This window comes from Ambystoma mexicanum, chromosome 4q, assembly GCF_040938575.1.
Source record: "Ambystoma mexicanum isolate Mex_15411 chromosome 4q, UKY_AmexF1_1, whole genome shotgun sequence".
In the NCBI taxonomy this organism is placed as follows: domain Eukaryota; kingdom Metazoa; phylum Chordata; class Amphibia; order Caudata; family Ambystomatidae; genus Ambystoma; species Ambystoma mexicanum.
Window position 1 is genome coordinate 996,659,603 of NC_090928.1, and position 21,696 is coordinate 996,681,298.

At 44.3% G+C, this 21,696-nt stretch overlaps 1 protein-coding gene across 1 annotated transcript in view; it reads right to left on the reverse strand.

Moving 5' to 3' along the window:
* The window catches only part of PTPN14 (protein tyrosine phosphatase non-receptor type 14), a 1,387,330-nt gene that overhangs the window by 1,214,843 nt on the left and 150,791 nt on the right, over nucleotides 1-21,696 (reverse strand). Inside the window, exon 2 of the mRNA XM_069608563.1 lies at nucleotides 16,970-17,054. The gene's annotated coding sequence lies outside the window, so the exon portion shown is untranslated. The remainder of the gene's footprint in view (nucleotides 1-16,969; nucleotides 17,055-21,696) is intronic.

The following is a 21,696-nucleotide window of genomic DNA, read 5'->3' on the forward strand; positions in this document are numbered from 1 at the left end:
GTAGATGTTCAATTCACTGAGGTATATACCAGTTTGTTCTATACAAAGGGGTGTAAAGTCTTCCCATGTGATCAAGGAGGATGGCATTTCAGAAATTATCAAAATGCGTGACCCTCGTACACAATGATTGTGCTTCGATTTTGAATTGAAATTCCTCTACCGATAGCTGCAGGTGGGTGCGGTGTGGTTTTTAATTGGGGAAGAGGAACGTTTTAGAAATGCGCTCTATAGTGTATTCCTTTTCCACATTTTTACTTATTATATAAATGGTTTCGACTGTAGTGCAGGGCATGTGATAGTTGTACTCACAAACGAATTGAAATTTACAGATAAAAATAATGGTTTGGTAAAACACCAGAACCAGACAATCAGTATTTTGTCAGTAACATTTTGCAGGCTAATGGTCCTTTGGAATGCTCTTTGTGCTTGCATTCCACTATGCCAAATCAAATATGACAAAGGAATAATATTACTGTGCCCTGGCTGCTTCAAATGACTGCTGCAGTGCTTACATTTGAAAGAACCATATTCAGCACAAACGCGAAGATCTCCCTAGTTAAGCAAAAGCGCCACCTAGAACACACTGGGTTTGTCAAAATGGGAATATACTGTGATGAATAAACTAGGAACATACTGCGACAGTGCAAACTGGCAAAATACTATGATGTCAGAAGGGTGCATCTGTGGCTACTTTCATGGCAGATATGCATTGCTGGTTACAGTACCAGTGCAGTGACCAAATGTGCACTTGTTTTAGAGGTGGCGCAATAAAGGGTCTGCCGAGCGTTCGGGCTGGTGCAATGATCACTCTTCCACTGGTTTAAGTTCCAGTACTAACTGAAATAAAAATGTTGTGAATGCACCAATGGTAACATGCCATACTTGGCTTTTGTCCTAGCTCAACAACTAGCAATGCAGGTACAATGGCGTGCTTAGCATGCACCATCTGAGCACTGGCATGAAAACCGGAAGTGTGTGGGTGTTAGGAATGGTACAATGGCCAGATGTGCTCTATTGCATATACAGCCAAGACAGAAGTGCTTCCACCTTTGCAAATCTTGACAACATAAACAAAACAGACAGATTTATTCGTTTCACTGGCATAAAATCTAACACAAATTGAGCCATTGCCCCAGTCATACATCAAAATAACAACCACGAGCTGAGAACATGCTCACTGAGAAAATGTACTTTAAGATGCCCCACACAGATTAAAGCTCATAACAGCGCACTAGCGATATAAGGCACCACCTTGAAGGGTAGAGCCTTTACGATATTCCATATTGCAGGCTGCAGCTTTGATGCCAGTCCAGGCCGTAGACAACTGTGTGGGACCCCTGCCTCCAGGCACACTGGCAACAAAACAAAACAAAAAAAGAATCGATAAAGCTGTGCAATGATGGGTTAAATGACCATGATAAAAACTGGCCATGATGTGCTACTTGGGCAAAATGGAACCTAGTGATGATCTGTTAAGTGGGCATAATGTAGTATAAGTATGAAGAAGAAGGAGGCTGACAGAAAGGTGGCATATTGGGGCTAAATACTTTCATTGCATCAAAAAGAGAGAAAGAAAACCTATCTGTCCTTATTCTTAGGAGGGGTTTCCCAGCCTCAACTAAAGAGCTATAAGGTGACTGTCAGGATGTCTGTCAACTTAAAAATGTCCACCGTCCTGTGTCAAGAAAACCTTACTTCTGTCCCTTACACTAGAAACTAAACAATAAGGCAATACTGTTCTTGTCCCAGGAGAATGACTTCCTTATTCTGGGTTATAGTTCTTGGTTTGTTGAAACAGTTCCCAAATCTTAGAACAGTCTTGTATATACTTTTTTGATCTCACTTCTCCTGACAACAGACTTAAGCTAGCCTGTGGGATTGACTGCCCTTCCCAGGTCTTTTTGGACCTTACTACTGGTCCGGGTTACCAGGAGAAGGACTCCCTTCTCCTTCTCTGATTTTCATTAGGCTTCACACATACAGCACCCAATTCTTAGGAAGGTCCACAACCGTGGCTTCTCTTCGTCTTTAGTCTGGCCCACTTGGTTCACTTCTCTACAAACTACTGCCGTGAGGAAGATGACTTGTATGTGGTTTAGGGTCCCCGACCCTCCTTTGGCTGTTGGTGGGCTCATCTCTGCCACTGTCCTGAGGGACTTTCCCCTCTCAAGTTATCTTTATTATATTTGGGGTCCTCGACCCTTCCCGGTTGGTCAACAGGCTTCGTTCCACCACAGCGATGAGGAGGATATGGTTTGTAGGCTTCCTGCACTTGCCGTGCCACCCAAGCATTATGACTCCAAAGGGGTCTAGGGACAACTGCATGCGCCCTCTCAGTGAGCCGGCCCGCGTCCCCTCTGGTTCTACCGTGCCCCCTTTACCTTGTTGGGGTTTTTGGCACGTCACCGGGGCTTCCTGGGATGCAGGGTGTTCAGTTTCTCTGGCATCTTGCTTCCCCTGTGGCTGTGCTACGACTTTCCCGGCTGCCTTCCTCCCTCCTCTCAACACTGTGGGGCACAGGTCTGCTCTTACAGACCTTTCCGATCATCAAACACAGTGGAATAGCAGAGTCTTTGGAGCTCTCTCCCTCCGGATGAGCGACACAGTTTTAAATCTCCCGAGTTCAATGCGCATGACACACCTGCAGTCTTCCGCGGCTGCCCGAGACCAAGTGTTCAGTGCATTGTCGATTTTTATACAATGATGCCAGCAGTGACTGTGCCCATTGTAGAAGTCCTTCGTCTCTTTCACAGGTTTCATTTTCACTGCTCCGCAGGGCCAACTCGTCCCAGTACTTGGATTACTTAGGTTCCTTTCGTTCTTCATCTCAATACTTTCCAAGAACCTTGAGTCACTCGAACTTCTAACAGTACTTGGGCCTATTGTCTACAAAGAGGTTAGCAGAGGAACAAGAGATTACAGTATGTGGGGATGTGATATTCTCATAAGGTCTGTACGCTAGATGGTCATCCTTATACCCAGATGGAGAGTCCCTCCCCATAAGATCCTGCCGCATTATACCACCCCAGCAAGACTATCGGGTAGTGGCTTCACCTCCCTGGCCTCATGTGAAAGGCTCCCCCTCTGGGAGAAGTGACGACATCTAGTGAATCATCACAGTAGTTTGATAACTGTGGGTAATGTGGTAAAGTGGCTATCCTGAAAACATGCAATGATGTGCTTAGCAGGCATAATGCAACCTGGCAATATTTACATACATGAAAAAAGAGAATAAGTTCATCAAAATACTTGGCACCTTATAATGTCACTGCCACATTGAATATATTACTAGCTGCGCTGAGCTATCACACCCTCAATGTCTCGCTTTTCGGGTGCGTGTTTGCTTGAGCCATCCCAGCCATTGCTCAAAGCAGTGCAAACAGAGGGGAAACATATCTTGAAGGAAGGAGCCTACTATTCGGAGACCTACACTGTTATCATGTGGGTTATTGCAAAAAACTGTCCCCACCCGGTTTTTATTAGAGCACCTTAACCAGAACGTCCCTTTAACAAAAGTATTTTCACTGAATTTCAACTGTTTTTATAAATGAAGATTTATAATGCTGTTACAGAACTGTAAGCAAGTCATTAATAATTCCTCTTTAAAACTCATATGAAAGAACTAGAACACACCTTTAACAAACATTTTTTTCAGCTTATATTGATGTGTGTCACTTTGCGCAGCACATGCTGGCAATACAAGAGGGCTTTAGCTCCTCCAAACCATCCTCAATGTCCACTGGAGCTAGCCTCTGGCCCGGTCCACTGTCCACTATACCAAAATCATGGGTCCCTGTGCCACTGTCAATTGCTTGCCAGCATGGCCAGTTACCACAATTCCCAGGTTATGGGCTTCAGCCATGTCGCATGTCCCGCCAAGCAAACTCTAGTAGAAATTGGGTAGGACAACTTAACCATAACGTGCTTTTAACAACGGTTTCCAGTGAATTTCAATGGTTTCGATAAATGAAGAAAGTTTCATGCTGTTCCAATTCCTCTTTCAAAATGAATAACTGTAATGTTTCTTTAATCAACATATTTTTGCAACACACATTGAGGTTTGTCACTTGGCAGGCTGCATGCTGACGATTAACGTTATGTATGAGCTGCCTGGGGGCATACCCCAGACCGAACAAAGCCACTCGATAGCCAATGGATCTGGCCTGGTGCAGTGCCCACTACACCGTAATGGGCCCATGGGTCACCGTCCACGGCTTGTGGCCATTGCCCGTAGCTGCAAACCTTGGGACATGGGTTTCAGCCATGTTGTCAATCTCATGAAACAACCCACCGCCTGCAAACCTTAGCCCAGGGGCCTCCATTGCCCTATTGTGGGATGTTGGGCCACCAGCCACGGCCAGTGGCTACACTCCCTGTGGCATGGGATTCAGCCATCTTGTCTGCCCCACGAATCAACCCACAGTAGGTCTTGGGAACAGCCTGCAGCCTGGCCCTGTTGTCACTATAGCCCTATAATGGGACAGTGGGCCAATGTGTAGGGCTTGCTGCCATAACCAGTGGGCACTTTTCCGCAGGTTAGGCCCAGTGGCCACTTTTACCCCCACAGTCGGTCCCCGATAGCCACTGGCCATGGCAGGTGGCATACTTATAGCACTATGCTTTGATATTTTTTAAAGAAAATAAACTGAATGGCTTAGCTTCATATTTGCAAAAGTACACTTTCGGGACCAGGTCAATGCACTTCGTGGAAGTTTTCTGGAAATCTGTTCAGTGGTTCCAGATGTAAAAGCAATTTTTTTCCCCCGAATCACGTCAATCTGGACATTTTGGGATCCCCACTGCCCCCTCCCAACTCTTCCTCACCCCCCGTAACTAAGCCTCACCAAACTTTCCAAAATGATTCAGTCGGGTCTAAATATTTTTAGGAAGGTTTTGTGTAGAATCCAACACCATAAAAGTGATAAGCGCCCCCAAAACCTTTGTGTGGGTATTCAAACATTTGTCAAGTTAACCAACGTCAATGTTCATTAACATCGAAAAAGAAAGACCCATTTTCGGACTTGTCTAGTGAAACCACTGCATTCTCACCATCTCTCGCCTACACAAAGGATGTAAGACAAGTTTAATGTGTTTTAAAATATTTTCTCACCACGCTGTAGGTGGATAACAGGTGCAGGTCACGAATCAAACATGGTGTACGTTTCAAAATGTGGACGTACCTCCCATTTCTTAATTGATCAATTATGCACCTTTACACAATGTCACATGGCTCCCCGATTGACTGAGGTATCCGTATACACCAAATCAGGAAATGAGCCGGTGGCCAAACCGAGACATCAATAATTGTTTATAGGTGTATTTTTTAGAGTTTTTTTTTTAAATCTACTGGGCGGGTCACCAGCAAATCTGCAAAGGCACGATTTCAGGACCAGGATGTTGCGCCTTGCACAGCTTTGTGAAAATGTGTCCAGCAGTTCAGGCTATAGGGGCAATAGACATTCTTTCCCCATCAAAGTGAATCTGGATTTTGAAAATGTTGCTACCCCTATAACTTTGCCTGCCCTTGATGAAAACGCAGCAAACTTTCCAAAATGATTCAGAGTCTGGGTTATATTATTTTGGGAATGTTTTGTGCAGATTCATCAAACTGTGCTAAATGTATATGTCACCCGAAATGTGCTCTTCCTCTGGGAAAACCAACATAACCATAGCTACAGGGTCTGCGACCCTCTAAAGTAATCTTATGTATGCACATATGACTGCCACATTTTTACATTTAATAAAGACTCAAGATCATATTGTCCCTAAAAGGACAACTGTGATCCAACGAGTGCATGGGCAGATGCTTGTGAAAAAATTGCCTTAGTTACATTTTCTGTTAGTTGGGATAGTTTTTAGTACATCTTGTATGGCTCCAGAAAACTGCTATGGTTCGGTTCACACACCTAGTCCAAAGAGCGACGAAGCAAAAGCCAGAATATTTTCCAGCCTCTCAAACGATCACGATGCAAAACATTATATCAGCATATAACTCTGGGGACGGACAGAGCTTTTCTGAGGTATAATTCAGCCACACTCCATATTTAGATTGTGATTACAAGGATCGAAATTCCGACTGGATAACCAGGAACTAAAGGCAGCTCCTGGATATCCAGCATTAACCAGTGACCATTGGGGAACAAGGAGCTATTACATTTGGTTCTTATAAAATGCAAACTTAGAATTGTGTACATTATTTATGACTCCTTGTACTTTAAATGTTCTTTAGATGTGTCCTAATGTTTATTTACAGAGATTGACCCATACATGCAGTTAAATAAAAAAAAATCGTCATCAGTTGGCCTACGTAGCCAAATGTAGCTCATGGTAGCTGTTGGTGTCAAGTTAACCAGGCTTTCAAAAGCTACAAGCAGGAGCCAAATGGCTGCCAGCTCCTCTCAATTTCGAAGCCTGGATTATTTAAAACGTGTCTTAGTTATCCTTTCCACCATTCAGGATCTTGATCTGGAGGCTTTCTCTCTCTGGCTGCATATTAATATTGATTTAATATAAGGTTCCCCTGTAACGTAGCTAGATCCGAGTTGCGAATCTGTTATTGTATGAAATGCATTTTGCAGCTCTCTTAAGAGGACTTGTTGGGAGTATCCACAGGTAATCTCTAGTACACGCAGCCACTGTGAACTCCGTTTCCTACTGCCTGCCTCTAAAGCAGTCAAATCTTTGTCTCCTGTGGAATTTGGAGCATTGTATTCTCACGCACTCATTGGAGGCGTGCCCACCTCCTCGATTTGTTTTGCACTCGCATTGCGATCTGGAGTTGGCTGGTCTTCAGTGTAGAGCTTTCCACGGCCCTTGATGTGTTAAAAAAGGCAACACTATAAAAAAAAAGCCTCGAGCTTTGTGCTCAGACACAGGCAATTGGCTAGTGGTGGTTGGTTCTTTGTAGACTGGAGGACGTATGCTGTGTGCATTAGGAAGGTTGGGGTGGTGGTTCTTCTTTTGCCTAAATGGTGGTCAGCAAATTGAAATTGTTGTGTCAGCCATATCCTTTAAAAGGCCTCTCGTCAGTATTAACTTGATGTTACTGGAAAGTGGGCATGCATTGACTGTAGCGTCAACGTATGCGGCAAATGTGCATGTAATTTACATGACTGCATGCTACTCAATGTTTATATGTTCTGCATGTTAAGTATGGGAGAGCACCAACTGTAGTCCATTGCCTCAGAGTTTATACTTATTGAAAATAGCCTGTTCAATATTTAGCCCTGCACGCCATAGAATACAGCATAGTCCCACGTCAAAATTGAGTCCATCTGTCACATAGTCACTGACATAGCATTTCACGTTGTGCCTGATGACTCTACATTGCACCGCTAGTGTAATATCTCTAAACTATCTCCGATAGCAAGTGACATGTCGCATGAAACATTTATACTATTTAAATGCAATGCAATTCCCTTTTATTTCATGTTTGTTCAGACCAGGGTCTGCAGAAGGGTAACTCACCGTACAGCATTCAATGCCATAACGGTGATAGTGGACACGATACAAATAACAAGTCACATAACATAGCATTAATTACTACTCAGCTGTTTTCACTGAGGGTTCGGAGCCTTTACATTGGAGGTGTGCCTTCTCTTCTTAATTTGTGGGAGAAATGGAAGGGCTGCATAAATCATGAGATGGCACAGACAGAGACTTTATTAGTGTAGTGAAAGAACATGGTTGGTGCTTGATTTCATACAGAGGAGACACATGATGAAAGCTGACAAAACAGGGAAAGAAACATATGAACCTTCATATTACGACCATAACATTGCAGGCTCTGTGTTTAAGCATTTTAAAAAATGAAATCCCCTGCCATTCCTCAGTCCTCCAGAAAAACAAGCTTGGACTAGAAGCCTCTGGATTAAGATTGGTTTGTCAGTTCCAGAAGTACCATCTGGGAAACATGGGCAGTAAGTTAAAAGCATGCAGCACATTTATTAAGCCAACACCTATGCCAGAATTGGTTAAGCACGTTCTCGAGCCCCACACATACAGAGCATACATCGATATTTAATTCATAGCTCTCCAAAAAGGCCTTGGAAACAAATTACTTATGCAATCTCTACACATATCTAGTCTCTAACTTTCTCCAGAAGACAACCATATACACACAAACACATATATATATATATATTCACTCTTACAAAAGGCACTCCTCTTTGCCCAATTTCCCAGATATGTTCCTTCTTTTCCCAATATCCCCTATCGCATCCCTTAGTTTTGTTCACAATTCCCCAAGCAGACCAAGGTCTGGAGCAACCCAGGACTGTGCGCAATATGCCACAAACAAGGATCAGGCGCTCTGACACTACTATTGTGGGGATTTGGCACAGTATGAAAGCAGATTAACATAACAGGCCTTGCAAATTATTAAAAATCCCACCAGACATGCAGTGCAAGTTCCTTAGTTTACATACTCGACCCAAGAGAAATACACTCGCCCAATGGTGGCTAGCAACACAATATTTACCAGTGCTTTTTGTAAAATGATGCATGTCGCCATAATAATAATCTGATTATAATAATAATTGTTTATTTATAATGTGCTTAATACTCAGAGGATTCTAAGCACGGACTCAGGGATCGAACCTGTGTTGCTCCACGTCGTTTTGCTTCCGAGACAAGCCCCTTGCCCCTGAGCTGTCCTCCCGAGATATAAGCACACTTCATATTTGGTGCAATGCTTCCAAGCATTCACAGTGAAAATTACATTTGCCAGTTTCAGCAAATAAAATGTGTTTGCAGTAAAAGCAAAATAGTTTCTAACATCCCTTTACTCGCCAGCAAGGTCGAGTATCCCTTCATAAAAACTGCTCGTCAATGCTAGTGGGCTGGTAGATTTTGCAAGCCCTTCATAACTATTGTCAGATTAGCCATAAACGAACAAAACTGCAGACTATTTAAAAAATGTTTCCACTATTACAAATTTGCATAGAACAAATGTTCTGCACAAATGCTAGTCTAAAGTTTAAGTAGTCATTATGTGCACGTTTCAACAATTTTTTGATGCAATACAGAGGCGCCACTGGGTCTCTCAACGCGTTTCGATGTGAATAGGGACCATCATCAGAAGGCAATAGGGTATGCCAACGGCCTCCATGCTGTTCTCCTGCTCGCACACGCTTCATCTCTTATTTGACCATTGGGACTGGAGAAGCGAGCAAGACGATGTGTTGCCTGAGACACGACATCTAAAGAAGTTAGACCAACACCTGAAAAAAAGTCTGTGTGCACACATTACACGCCGTTCACTAAAGAAATGCATTATTGATATCCATAATTACTCCCTATGTGGACTATCCAGGGAAAAGTTTAAGGGAGCGACGAGGGTGGATGAAATGCAAGTGGGCAGAAGACTTAGGCAAATGGAAATTGGTAGGTATTCCCCAACGATTTGCAAAGGTTTTCTACACAATGAGCTTATTCATGGATTGGTCAAGACTCGAGTGGTTTAGAACATGCACCAAAATAACCCTAAAGTGTGTTTGTGTGTGGAGGGTGCGGGGTGTGTGTGTATGTTATGGAATCGGTATAAATTGGGTTAACCAATTAGTGAGCTATCAATGCAGATGAATGGCATACACTTAAGAGTGCACGCTACGGCATGCATACGTTATACAGACATGGGTCAGAAGTGGCGGTCAATCACTAAACTAGTCGTAAATTAGGAACAAGTCGTAGGCGTTAATTACGTACATAATTTACACCCATTTACACTTACGTTGGTGAATGAGCACCATATTGTTTGCATTCTCTAATTTGCGTTCCTTTTGAAGTAGATCATTTTGTCATGTTTTGTTTAATTCAATAATCCTGAACGTCCAACAATGAAAGGGGAGTACCGGGCAGTACACGACTCTGTAGACATGCAAAAGCAAAACGAACCATCCACTAGTGGAAGCTTAATGTCAAGGCGTGTGCACAGTGCGCCGGGCGACGCCACCTTTACATATACCTTGCAAACATAGTAACAAGCACACTCAAATTCAGTGACATGTGGGCACCCAAGGCATGGAAGCCTACGCCTGCAGCCTGCTGTAAAGCACTCGAACAGGTCGCAGGCCAGTAAACTCCTAATTGACTAAGTGCTTGCATTCTATTTTTACACCTTGTTTAAATCGGTGAGCAAAGGTACAGCCGATTGGATTTCCTCCAGCCCTGGAATGCTGCAGAAATGCGACCAGACATCTGCGACCCCCTGGGCAGGTTTATCAGATGAGTGGGAGAGCAACACATCTTTTACCTGTTTTGCAATGGGCGGAGTGTCACGAGACCATGCAGTCATCCTCCTCCCCCGATGGCAAATCATCTGGAAGGCATGTGTTGTGTTAACGTCACTACGAGCACTCCGATCATCCAAACGCCCCAGCGTAAATTCTACGTACCTTACATTGAGGGGTGCTTCAGCCAACTCCTGGCAGCCTCTCGCCGTCAAAGGCGCTGCACAGTGTTGGTAATTCTGGTCAGGACCAGGCACCGGCGGTGGGGGTTGGGTGGCTAACCCTCAATATGCACTCTCCGTTAAATTACACCGTACATCAACTGCCCTCAAGTGGTAGGGTGCAGGGTTTTTATGTAATAAAACATAGGGAAGAGCGGTAATGGACATCCCATCGAGCACAAGTCACTACACTACACCACACCACACCAAACCACGCCAACATTTCTGGGTTTCAGCCAATAAGGATTAACCAGTTAGGACACACTTGTAAATATGTTATTTTTTTTTATAGTTACTAGTTAACACAGAGAAATTAATAGAAATCAATACAATCACAGCTGGTTCAATGGGGCTTCAGATACAGTGTAGGATAAAAGGCCTCCACATCGGTAGATTTACAGTATCAAAATAGAATAAATACACATTCAGGGATAAATGTATGCCAAGATCTCCCTGAAGTTAAAAGGTATTATTTCACACAATTAAATGTTAAATTATTAATCTTGCAAGTGCCCACAATGTATTAGTACCCAGGGGGCGACGTGTGTCAACATGAGAGCTCAGAATGTCTGCTTTACCGGTTTCTATTACTTGGGCTAGGGGTTCATAGTCATTACGTAAGGCAGTGGTAGGATAATTTTAAAAGATGAGCTTTCCCAGCGAGCCTAACAGCTAAAGAGGTCAAGAGCCAGGCTAAAACTTTAATGCCACACAGTGTAGATGGAGCCATACTTTGGAGGCGCCTCCTGTGTGCAGCACGAGGGCTTCCCCAGATAAGAGCTTTAAATTGCAAAACATCATAAAAACTGAACTGGAGCTCTGGAATGGGGGGAGATGGGTTCATATCGATGGGCACCCTGGGTTAGCACTGAAGCAGAATAAAAAAAGTGTGCTCTTCTGTATAATACGGACCTAATCAACATTCCAAAGTTATTGTTTTTTTTACTAGGTGCATCATTTTAAGATCTGGATTAGGTTTTTTTAAATGGAACGTTCTCTAGAATGGTCCTAAAACGTCTCTATAACTTTATTAGACTTGGAGAAAGTGACGCACTAACCGCTTGTTCTCCAAGGTAGCTCTTGCTCGCTGGGTGATGTCCCAGGCTCTACCCAAATATTTCGACACCTGACACTAAAGTAAAAGCAAAGGCCAGGACATGGTGTTCTGGTGAAATGGAGTCATCGGTCAACATTAACTTTAGTGGATATATATATATGCATATACACGTCACTGTATTTTGAGAAAGAGGAGACCAACAGGGAGTACCTGGAACAAAAAAAATAGGTCTGTGCAAAGGAATCAAAAAGGTAGTCCACGTATAGTAGGAAAATAACTTGCGACTTTTCAAAATACACCAAGGGTAACATGGCATATTTTTAGAGTCATTTCTAACAAATGGCTTATTTTAAAAATACATTGGGAAAGAAGCATGGGTCAAACTACCAAGTCATCAAACTGGCCCACAAAACTGGCACACTTCGCCCATCAGGCGAACTCGGCAGTCATTGCCCAATCCAAGGTTGTAACCGAAACCCTGGTGGTTGGATCAAAAGAGACTTTGTTTCAGCTGTAACTAAAGTCGCATCAGCAATGCAAGCTTGCAAGGAAGTTTGACCACAAACCGGATGCAGCCAATTTCACACCTAGTGGTCACAGCTCAGGAAAGCCGGAGGGCACTGGTTTCACAAACCGAGGACAAACGTTCCGTCTGCCAATTACATTCGCCAGAGGGCGAAATTAATTCCCCTTGAGCAGTAGAAAAAAATAAGTCGCACTTGAGCGCTTTCTTCTGCAAAGGATCTCTTGTTCGGTTCTAATGTGTTGCTGTTTAAATATTGTATTCCCGCAGAAGGGAGCGGAACGCTCAAGTCGCGTTTTATGGACATGTCTAAACACCACTGCTTAAGCCATCTGTTTTCAGCATACAAAAATGTGGCATTAGGCTACACGCACTGTCAAAACAGTGGACATGTGCAAAACGTGCAAGGGGCATTCAGGTGTCAATCCAGTGCTACGCGGTGCAAGCCGATCGCTGGTCTCGTGTCAGGTACTATATGTCCTGGTATGCACACTATGACGTAGGCACCCGGGCTGCCAGCTGTACGAGGTCCAAGTACGTTCAGTTTTGAAGAAACATTGCCATATTTAGGCAAACACGAATTCCCTTGCTGGAAGAGAGGCACCTTCTGTGTATGCAGCTGCCAGGCCATGCCCGCTGAACGATAGGGAATAGACAAGCCGTATGACAGAAGCAAGACGATATAGATTGGGTTTAGAACATATCAGTGACATTAATAACCCTTTACAAAAATTTAGATTAAAAAAATGACACGAACAAATAAACATAGTGAAGTGGTAAACCCCATTGTAATGGCTAAGAACCAAATAGAATTTTCCCGCATGGTTTGCATTGTCCTTAACTAGTTATGACTCTGCAAAACGTAAAAAACTACGAGTTGGATTGAGCCAAATTAGCCAGCTCAGCACCAGCCGTGCACAATCTTCCATCACACAGAAATGTCTAACAAAAGCCACAGATCACTGTGTACAATTATCCACTCTGAGATAAAGTATGGGTTAGTAAGCAAGCAAGGATAACCATTTCACAGCAGTTTCGAAAGGGGAGTCTGTTTGTTCTATTTTCAGAGTCTTAGGGCCTCATTAGGACCCAGGCGGTAAGGGGTTTACGGCGGCGTAAACAGTGCCGACCCTTACCGCCTGAAACCGAGGTCCGTTAGCGCCATGGAGGTTTTAACACCTGCTTTTAGCAGGTGTTAAAATCCATGGCGCTAAGGGACCTTGTTGTTAATTACGCCACCGTAATTTACGGTGACGTAATTAACGCCTTCCCCACTCCCATTATGCTCTATGGGGCAAAAATGGGAATGGGGAAGGGTAAATGGGTTAATGGGGACTTACCGCCCCACTCACCTCGGAATGGGGCGGTAAGTCTGCCAACCACCATGGCGTAAACCTAGTTTACGCCATGGTGGTAAAGGTACGACCCAGGCGGTAACTTACCGCCTGGGTCGTAATGAGGCCCTTAGACAGAGTAGGGCACGAGCGGGCAATGCCCAACCAAAATCTGTAAATGGCCACTCGGCAACGCTGTGTGGGCATTTGCAGATGTTAATGTCACTGCGGTGGGCCCAACAACATTAGCGTAAGGCCCCACTTTTAAGACAATCCTGGATCTGTATTTGCATAGGAATTCATAATAACCCAGCAGTTACGAAGTTCTGAAAGGGCACGGCCAGACTTTTTTGTTTTTAATAAGACCAAGCACTGTGTTGGCAGCACATTTTTCCTTAAGTGTGTTAGCAAGTAAGGCCAACATCACTGCCCCTCTCCCCATCTATGGAGTAATAGTGAAGCAAGACCACATTAGACAAGTACGTTTTTGCAGTAAGTCCTGTCTAGCGAAACTTTCCTTACCGCCACGCCCACTGTGCTTCCCCCCAGTCCATACAAATGATGAAGACCACAAGCCTTCACATCAGATTGTTAATGAAATCTTTCTATACTTTCAATTCCCCTGCAGACACTCTGACCCTCGCATCCACCATTCACCAGAGGAATAAAGGGAGGATCCTCCCGCAGCCCCTTCTGTTTTACCTCTGAACTCCGGTCAGGTTATTCCAGGCAGGACCCACCAGGCTTGCACTTACCCATGACCTGTCTCGCATCAGCGAGCAACAGCTCCCAAGGCTTTTGCTGGTCTTGAGGTGGTAGAGCACAGAGTGCAGTGAGCCCTGAGGGAGTAGACTGGACTCCTGTCCGCGAACCAGGCCAGAGGTGGGGGGCTAGTCACATGGGGTGCCGCCATAAAAGATATGAGGTCTGCAGCAAAAGCGAGGCCCATCCACTTTAGGTGGACGAACGTGGTTACCGTATCAGCAGGGTATGGATGGCTGGGGAACCACAGGGTACTCTGGGAGTATTGCTAAAGACACTCTTCTGGTTCTCATAGTTTTTCTTTCATAGGGGTACCTCGCTTCCTGCAGCGCTTGTGCTATTCAGGGGTACTCGTCACAGGGAGGACATTCAGAGAAGCGTGTGGTACAGTCGTCCACTTCTGATACTCCCATTTTCCCAACATGCCTTCCCCCGTTAAAAAATTGCCAGGCAGAGAACAGCTTTACTGAAAGACTTGGCTCAAGTCCTAATTAAGAACCTCTGCAGGAGAAGAGAAAGGACGATAAGGCCAGGATCAGGAGTAAATGCCGCATGCCGAGCTCCCAGGCATTCCTAGTCTTCTTCCCCCCTCATCTATCTATTCCTCATGATTCTGCATGCTGACATCCTTAAAATCCAACAACGAGGAGCCCAGTGGCAAATACTTGGAGAAGGAGGCACTGGGGAAAGTTGTCAGTCATGTCCCATACACATTAGAAAGACTGTAAAGAAAGGGCTTCCTCTTATTCCAGATGTGAATGACAAACTCTGGAGTGAATGAGAAGAGCATGATAAAAATGACTATTCTGCCTTTCAGGAGTAAGTTGTACCCACTGGGAGAGGGTTACGTGGGGGTTGGGTGGAGGAGCAGTCAACACCAGCCTCTGTGGTTATTGAATCCCTTCTCTCCCGCCTGTTTGGCCGGCCTTAGATTTCCCCAGAGGAGGCAGTGGTTCGGAACCCAATTGATAGAAAGTTGGATGGAGCCAGGGAAATAACTATGTGGATGCCCACCTCTGTCTGGGTGCTTCCGAGACAACTTCAGTGAGCTGTATTCAGAGATAGAGTAAGCGGTAGACTCTTCGCTTTTGAAAGTCATGTAGCGGCAGAAGGATTTATTTTTCAGTCCTCCTGGTCTTTGACAAGGTCAGGGCAGCAGCTCTTACCATGTGTATCTTCAACCGCTCTAGAATTCAACCTTAACATGCTTGACTGGCAGACAGATGCCTCACACAAGGTAGTGGCTCTTCACATCCCCTTCCAAAGGGGTATACTTTTTGGGGACCTGATCAAGGAAAAGGTGCATTGAAAGCCTAAGGAAGAGAAGCACTCTTGCATCCTTTGCTGCAAGCAGAGAAGTCACCTAGCAAAGACAAAGCCTTCTCACGCCGGCCTTCATGTGGTCCATGGGGCAGTATCCAGAGGGCACCCCTGGTATAGAGGAGGGGAAAAAGGTCCTCTCTGTGGCCGGCCAGAAGGAGGAGTCAGACACACTATGCACATTTTTATATTCTTTTAATTAAATTATGAAGAAGAGGCCCCTCTCTCTCCCTATCGCTATGGGGATTTTCCTACCTAAAGCAGCTAAAAGGTGCCTGTCTGTCGTCAGGAAGTCCAAAGTAAATTTCCTCATTCCAAACCCAACTCTAACTGACCCTAAAACTAATATGAACAACTGATGTAGGCCAAAAGATTGTCTTTCCGCTTCCCTTTTTCCTTCTCTCTCTTGCAGCTTTCTCTCAGTTTCTTGGCCAGATATAGCTTCCATATACAAAGGTCTCTCTTTTTTCTTATACTGATCTCTGACAATCACTTGTGGTTTTATCGAGGAATATCTTGTAGCTCCTTCCAACCTTTCTCAGCCTCTGGTTTCTTGACAAGGTTATACTTCTCAAATACCTGTGCTTCTACCTCCCTTCATTACTCTATTGTCAATAAAGAGTTAATAGCCATCATCAGCCACCAGGTGTTTCCACCTCTTTCGGTCTTCCCCAGGGATGGACATCAAAGTTATTAACGTTTGTATAGATAGTACAACAATTGGGTATTTAACTCATTTAACATATGTGCATTCATAATTGTACACAACCCAAATAATATAATCAAAGATCAACAAATCAAGTTAACAAATAATTCACAAATTCATACAATATTCACGATCCATCGAAAATACCCAGTTCATTGGGATGTACATCATGTGGGTGTTTAACCCATTCAAAATATGTGCATTCATAGTTTTACACAGCCACAATAATAGATCTGGACATAACTAAATTAAATTAACGCACACATCCAAAATCCAACATTTTAGGATCACAAATCCATACAATATCCATCATCCATTGCAAATACCAGATTGGTTAGTTCATTTCATGATTAGTAAACATCATGATAAATTCCCACAAATTCATGAAACAATGTCATTTTAAACATTTGCATAAGTTAACAATCCTTCACATGATAAAACAAGAAAGAATCAAGTAAGAGGAGGAAAGGAAATCGTAGGGAGCGGAATGGGGGAGAGAGGTACATTAGGACACTTAGTTTAGTTGGTTCCAGGAAACACTGATGACATTTAAAATGTTATACTCCCAAGTACGATGGTTCCATTCATGTTCACTAATGTCCAACACCACTAATGGAGACACCCAATGACTGAATTCCTTCTGCGTGTGTCCTCAAATACCCAATCATGTTCACCCAATCAAGTCAACAAATATAGTTTACAAAAAACCCATTAAATGATACCCTTTTCCTTCACCAGTCATTCCAAGTGGGTATAGCCCTAGTCCACACCTCCTTCACCACTTTGTATCACCATATCATCACCTGTTCATATTTACCTAGAGTTCCTAGAGTTCCTGAACTCCTGTCCAAGTCATCAACTGCTTAGTTACATCAGTCTTCTGGAAATCCCTTATCTGGACCCTGCAAACAAATCGAAAGGCATTTAATGCACATTTGTGACTATTCTACTTTACCTCACGTTATATTGCCCTTGCAAAGCATACCTCATTCACTTTGGTTAATTGGCCAATCAATAGGCTTTGTCCTTAAACTTGTTTCTCACGGACAAATATATACATTACAATCTTAATTTTCTTGTCCTTGTATTCAGCATTTGCTTTATCTGGTCTAAGGAAATATATATTGGGTAGGTTTGTTTGTTTATTCATTTGTAACGCGCTCCAGACCCAAGGGTATAGGGCGCGAAGGTTACAGGTAGGTTCTCCGCTTAATTACACAATAGATAAATTAACAATACAGATACATACATGCATAGAATAATCACAGGATAGCAGGAGACAAAGTTGTACATTTTGTTACTGTCCACTTGATGGTATTATGCAGCTAGTGGACACACGGCTGGGGTTGGATATCGGAGGATTTGAGCCACATGGTGCATTTGGATCTGAAGTTCTGATATGGCTGATCTTCTCGGATTGCAGGCGGCATGGAGTTCCAGTGTTGGGCCGCTTTTGTAGGGAAGCGATTATCTCCTACCTTAGAAAGTTTAAATCTAGGGGCAAGGAGGGAGTTCCTGTAGGCTAGTCTGGAAGGGCTGATGGAGGTCCTTTTATGGAATCTCTCAGCGAGATAGCTGGGGGCAGCGTTGTTCAACGATTTATGGGTGAGTGACGCATTTTTCAGTTTGATTTTGTCGTTTGTAGAGAGCCAATTATTTTGCTGCCTGATCTCCGAGATATGGTCTCTCCTGGCCACACCAAGGGCCGCTCTAAGGGCGTTGTGTTGAGCCAATATATAGGGCGTTACAATGGTCAAGTGTGGACAGAATAAGGGCTCTGGAGAGGATTATACAACTGTTGTTGGAGAGGAAGGCTTTACCAGTTCTGATGAGTTCACACGTGTAGCCGGTGGTGGAAGCCAACGTGTTGACTTGTTTGGTGAAGGAGAGGGTAGAGTCGAGATAGAAGCCGAGAGTTTTCCCCTCGCTGGCAACTTTGATGAGGTTGCCGTCAATTATGAAGGAGGCGTATTCATCCCTAGTTTATTGAGGTTGGTGGGGGTGCCTACAGTGATGAGCTCTGTTTTGTCATCATTCAGGCATAGACCATGATTAGCCATCCATGCCTGGATGATGAGATACACCCTATTCACCAAGGCAAAATCCCCTGAAAGTGGGAGGAGGATCTCTGTATCATCTGCATAGTTAGTGTAGGTGATACCAAGATTGTCCAGATCGTCAAAAAGGGGCTTAGTGAATATGTTGTATAGCGTAGGAGAGACAAGATCCCCGGGGGACGCCGCAGGTGATAGGGGATAGGTCCTGCAGCTGCTGAGGGCGAACATATTCGAATGGTTCTTTCGCTTAGGAAAGACTCAAACCAAGCTATGGCTTCCCTAGAGAAGTGAGCAGCTGAGTCTATGTGGCTGCATAGGACCTTGTGACCAACAAGGTCGAATGCAGCCGAGAGGTCGAGGAGGAGGGCGGATTTCCCATTGTCCCTTAGTTCATCCACTTGGGTCCTTAGGTCTATGAGGGCCGTCTCTGTGCCATGTCGAGGAGGGAAACCAGATTGGCGTGCTCCTAAGAGGTGGTGTAGTTCCAGGTATTTCTGGATTTGTGTGTAGGCGACCTTGTCGAGAATTTTTTTTATAGAAAGGGTACGGTCGTGATAGGCCGATAATTAGCAGGTATAGAGGGGTCAAGTGTTTGTTTTTTTAGTAAGAGGAACACCCATGATTCTTTAAGGTTAGCGGAGATGATGCCGGATGCAAATGAGGCATTAATGAGCTTGGAGACTAAGAAGGCTAGGTCCCTTGCTGTGTCCTTAACAAGCTGGGCTGGACAGGGGTTGCACTGGCAGTTGGAGGGTTTGAGTGAAAGTATGATTTTTTTCAACATCAAGGATTGATATTTTAGAGAATTTGAAGCAAGTAAGTGGTGAGCAGGGTGAGATAGAAGTCTTAAAGTTAGACTGTGTGACGGTGGTAGGGGGGATGTTGGGTGATGGAGAGTTGATGGGCGGGTTCAAGGATGCTTTTTTTGGGCTATTTTAATTTGGAGAGTAGTTATTTTATTGGAGAGCACATGTTGGATATCGGAGCACCAGCTTTTGCTTTTGGTGCAAGTGTCGGGCATGGAGATAGGGGTTTCAATCTCTTTGAGGATTGTGAAAAGCTCCTTCATACTGGAATTAGCTTGGGAGATCCGGGTGTTGTAAGATTCTTTTTTGGCCAGGCAGAATTCTTTTTTTGTAAAGGGTGGAGATCTTAGTGAGTTTGGTTTTGTTATAATATTTTTTATTGTTTTATGGACATAAACAAACACAGCACCAAAAGGTAGTTGACATTTAGTACTCTTTAAGCATTTAAACATTTAAACATTCAAATATTTAAACATACAGGTATTCATTCCATCCCGGCATCTGGTCTACATTTGCATATATTGCAGCGGTGCTACATCTAGAGTTACTTGATAGTGTTTCAATGGCTTATAATAGTTCATTGAACGGCGCTCAGTGTCCCCTTGTCCATTCTTCGCTTGCCTTCAATTGTCCTCCCATTTACGCCATATCTTAGCCACTTTCGCTGGACATCCTCTTGTGGTGTACACTCTCGTCTCCATTGGGATGCACATGTCCACGTCAGCCACCCATTTGGTGTATTGTGGCGGTGTGGGCGAGCCCCACAGTTGGGCTATGTTTCTGTTTGCGAGACTCGTAGTCGTTGCAAACATAAGTTTTTCGTATCTGGATAGCTCTATATCCGCATCTATTCCCAGTATCAGGAGTTTGGGGTCCATCGGTATTTCACGGTTAAGTACTGTTGATAGCCTATTGCAGCATTGTTGCCAAAAGTCCTGTATCTTTGGGCATTCCCACAGGATGTGGAGAAGGTTCCTTTCAGACGGTGACATCTTAAGCAGTTTGGGTCCATCGCCCTTCCCCATTGATGCAAGGCCTCTCTAGGATAGTAAATCCTATGTAGGATTTTTAGCTGCACCAGTCTGATTCTGGCTGAAATTGCTGATTCTCGTGGATGCATCAATGCCAATGTCCAGTCCTCTGCCTGTATTTGCCCCACATCTCTTTCCCATTTTTCTTTAAGGCCCGTGAGTTCTTTCGTGGCAAACTAATTGATGGCATTGTACATTGTGGATGTTAGTTTGTGCCCAATTTGTTCCATCACTATGTTTCTCTCAATCGGTGTGCATTCTGGCACATTTGGGAGGTCTATTTCGCTTGTAGTGAGTGCATGCCTTATTTGCATGTAATGAAAGTGTTCCGTGTTGGGAAGGTTGAATTCATCTTTCAGGTCTTGGAATGTCTTGATTTCGCCATCTTGTATCAGATCTTCTAGTGTTTTTATCCCCGCCTCTTCCCAGGATGTCCATTTGGGAATGCCTTTAAGTTCCGGGAGGTTTTTATTCAACAATAAGGGTTGCTTCAGTGTGACCTTTCCCTCCCATCCCAGTTGTTTATGCGCATCTGTCCAGATCTGCGTTTTTTGAGCCGTCATTGTGGGTACAGCTTGTCGGGTTTTCTTTTGGTATAGACTTTCTAGCGGGGTGACTCCATGGTTCGTTTGGGCATCTGCTCTGTTGTGTGGTATCATTGGGTCAGCGTGCAGGCTATCATTCACCACCGACATTTGGGCAGCCCAGTAATACGTCTGCAGGTGTGGTAGTCCAATTCCTCCCTCCCATATTGAGCGCTGAAGGGTTCCGAGAGCAATTCGTGGGTGACCCCCTCCCCAGAGGAATTTCCTAAGTGATTCATTTATTTTGTGAAATTCTATTTGGGGTATATATATCGGTGTGTTCTGCAAGGCGTATAGAAACCTGGGTAGGGCCAACATCTTGAATAAAGCAGCTCTTCCCAGTAGGGTGAGCGGAAGGGCCATCCAGTGCCTGACATCATTTACAAATCTATCTCTTACTGGGTGTAGGTTTTTCCCTACGTACTGTTTTAGGTCTGTTGAGACTTACCCCAGATATCGGAACTGCTCATTCTCTATCTTAAACGGGCTATCGGCTAAGGTCAGTGCATCGATACCCTTTATTGGAAAGATCAGGGATTTATCATAGTTTACTTTTAACCCGCTGAAGGCTCCATATGTGCTTAGTATATTGGTTACAATGGGCCAGGAGACCACTGGGTCACTGAGATAAATTAGGAGGTCGTCTGCATATAGGGACACCTTGTCTTCCCAGTCCTGTGCCCAGTGGAACCCCTTCCAATCTAGGGACTCTCTTAGCATGATCGCCAATGGTTCAATCGCAAGTGCAAATAGCATTGCCGAGAGTGGACATCCCTGCCTGGTGCCCTTCCAAATTTTATGGTTCGTGAGGACCAACCGTTGACCCTGATTTCTGCTACTGGGGCATTGTATAGGAGCTTGACCCAGTTTGTGAATTGCTCTCCAAATCCCATTCTGCCCATGATGAGCCACAGGGCCTCCCAGTGGATTGAGTCGAAGGCTTTCTCAAAGTCAATAGCAAGTACTGCTAATGGGTCCTGTAGAGCGGCCGATCTTTCAATGGCGGAGTAAAGTCTGCGTATATTCATTCGTGTGGATCTTTGTGGCATAAAGCCGCATTGGTCCG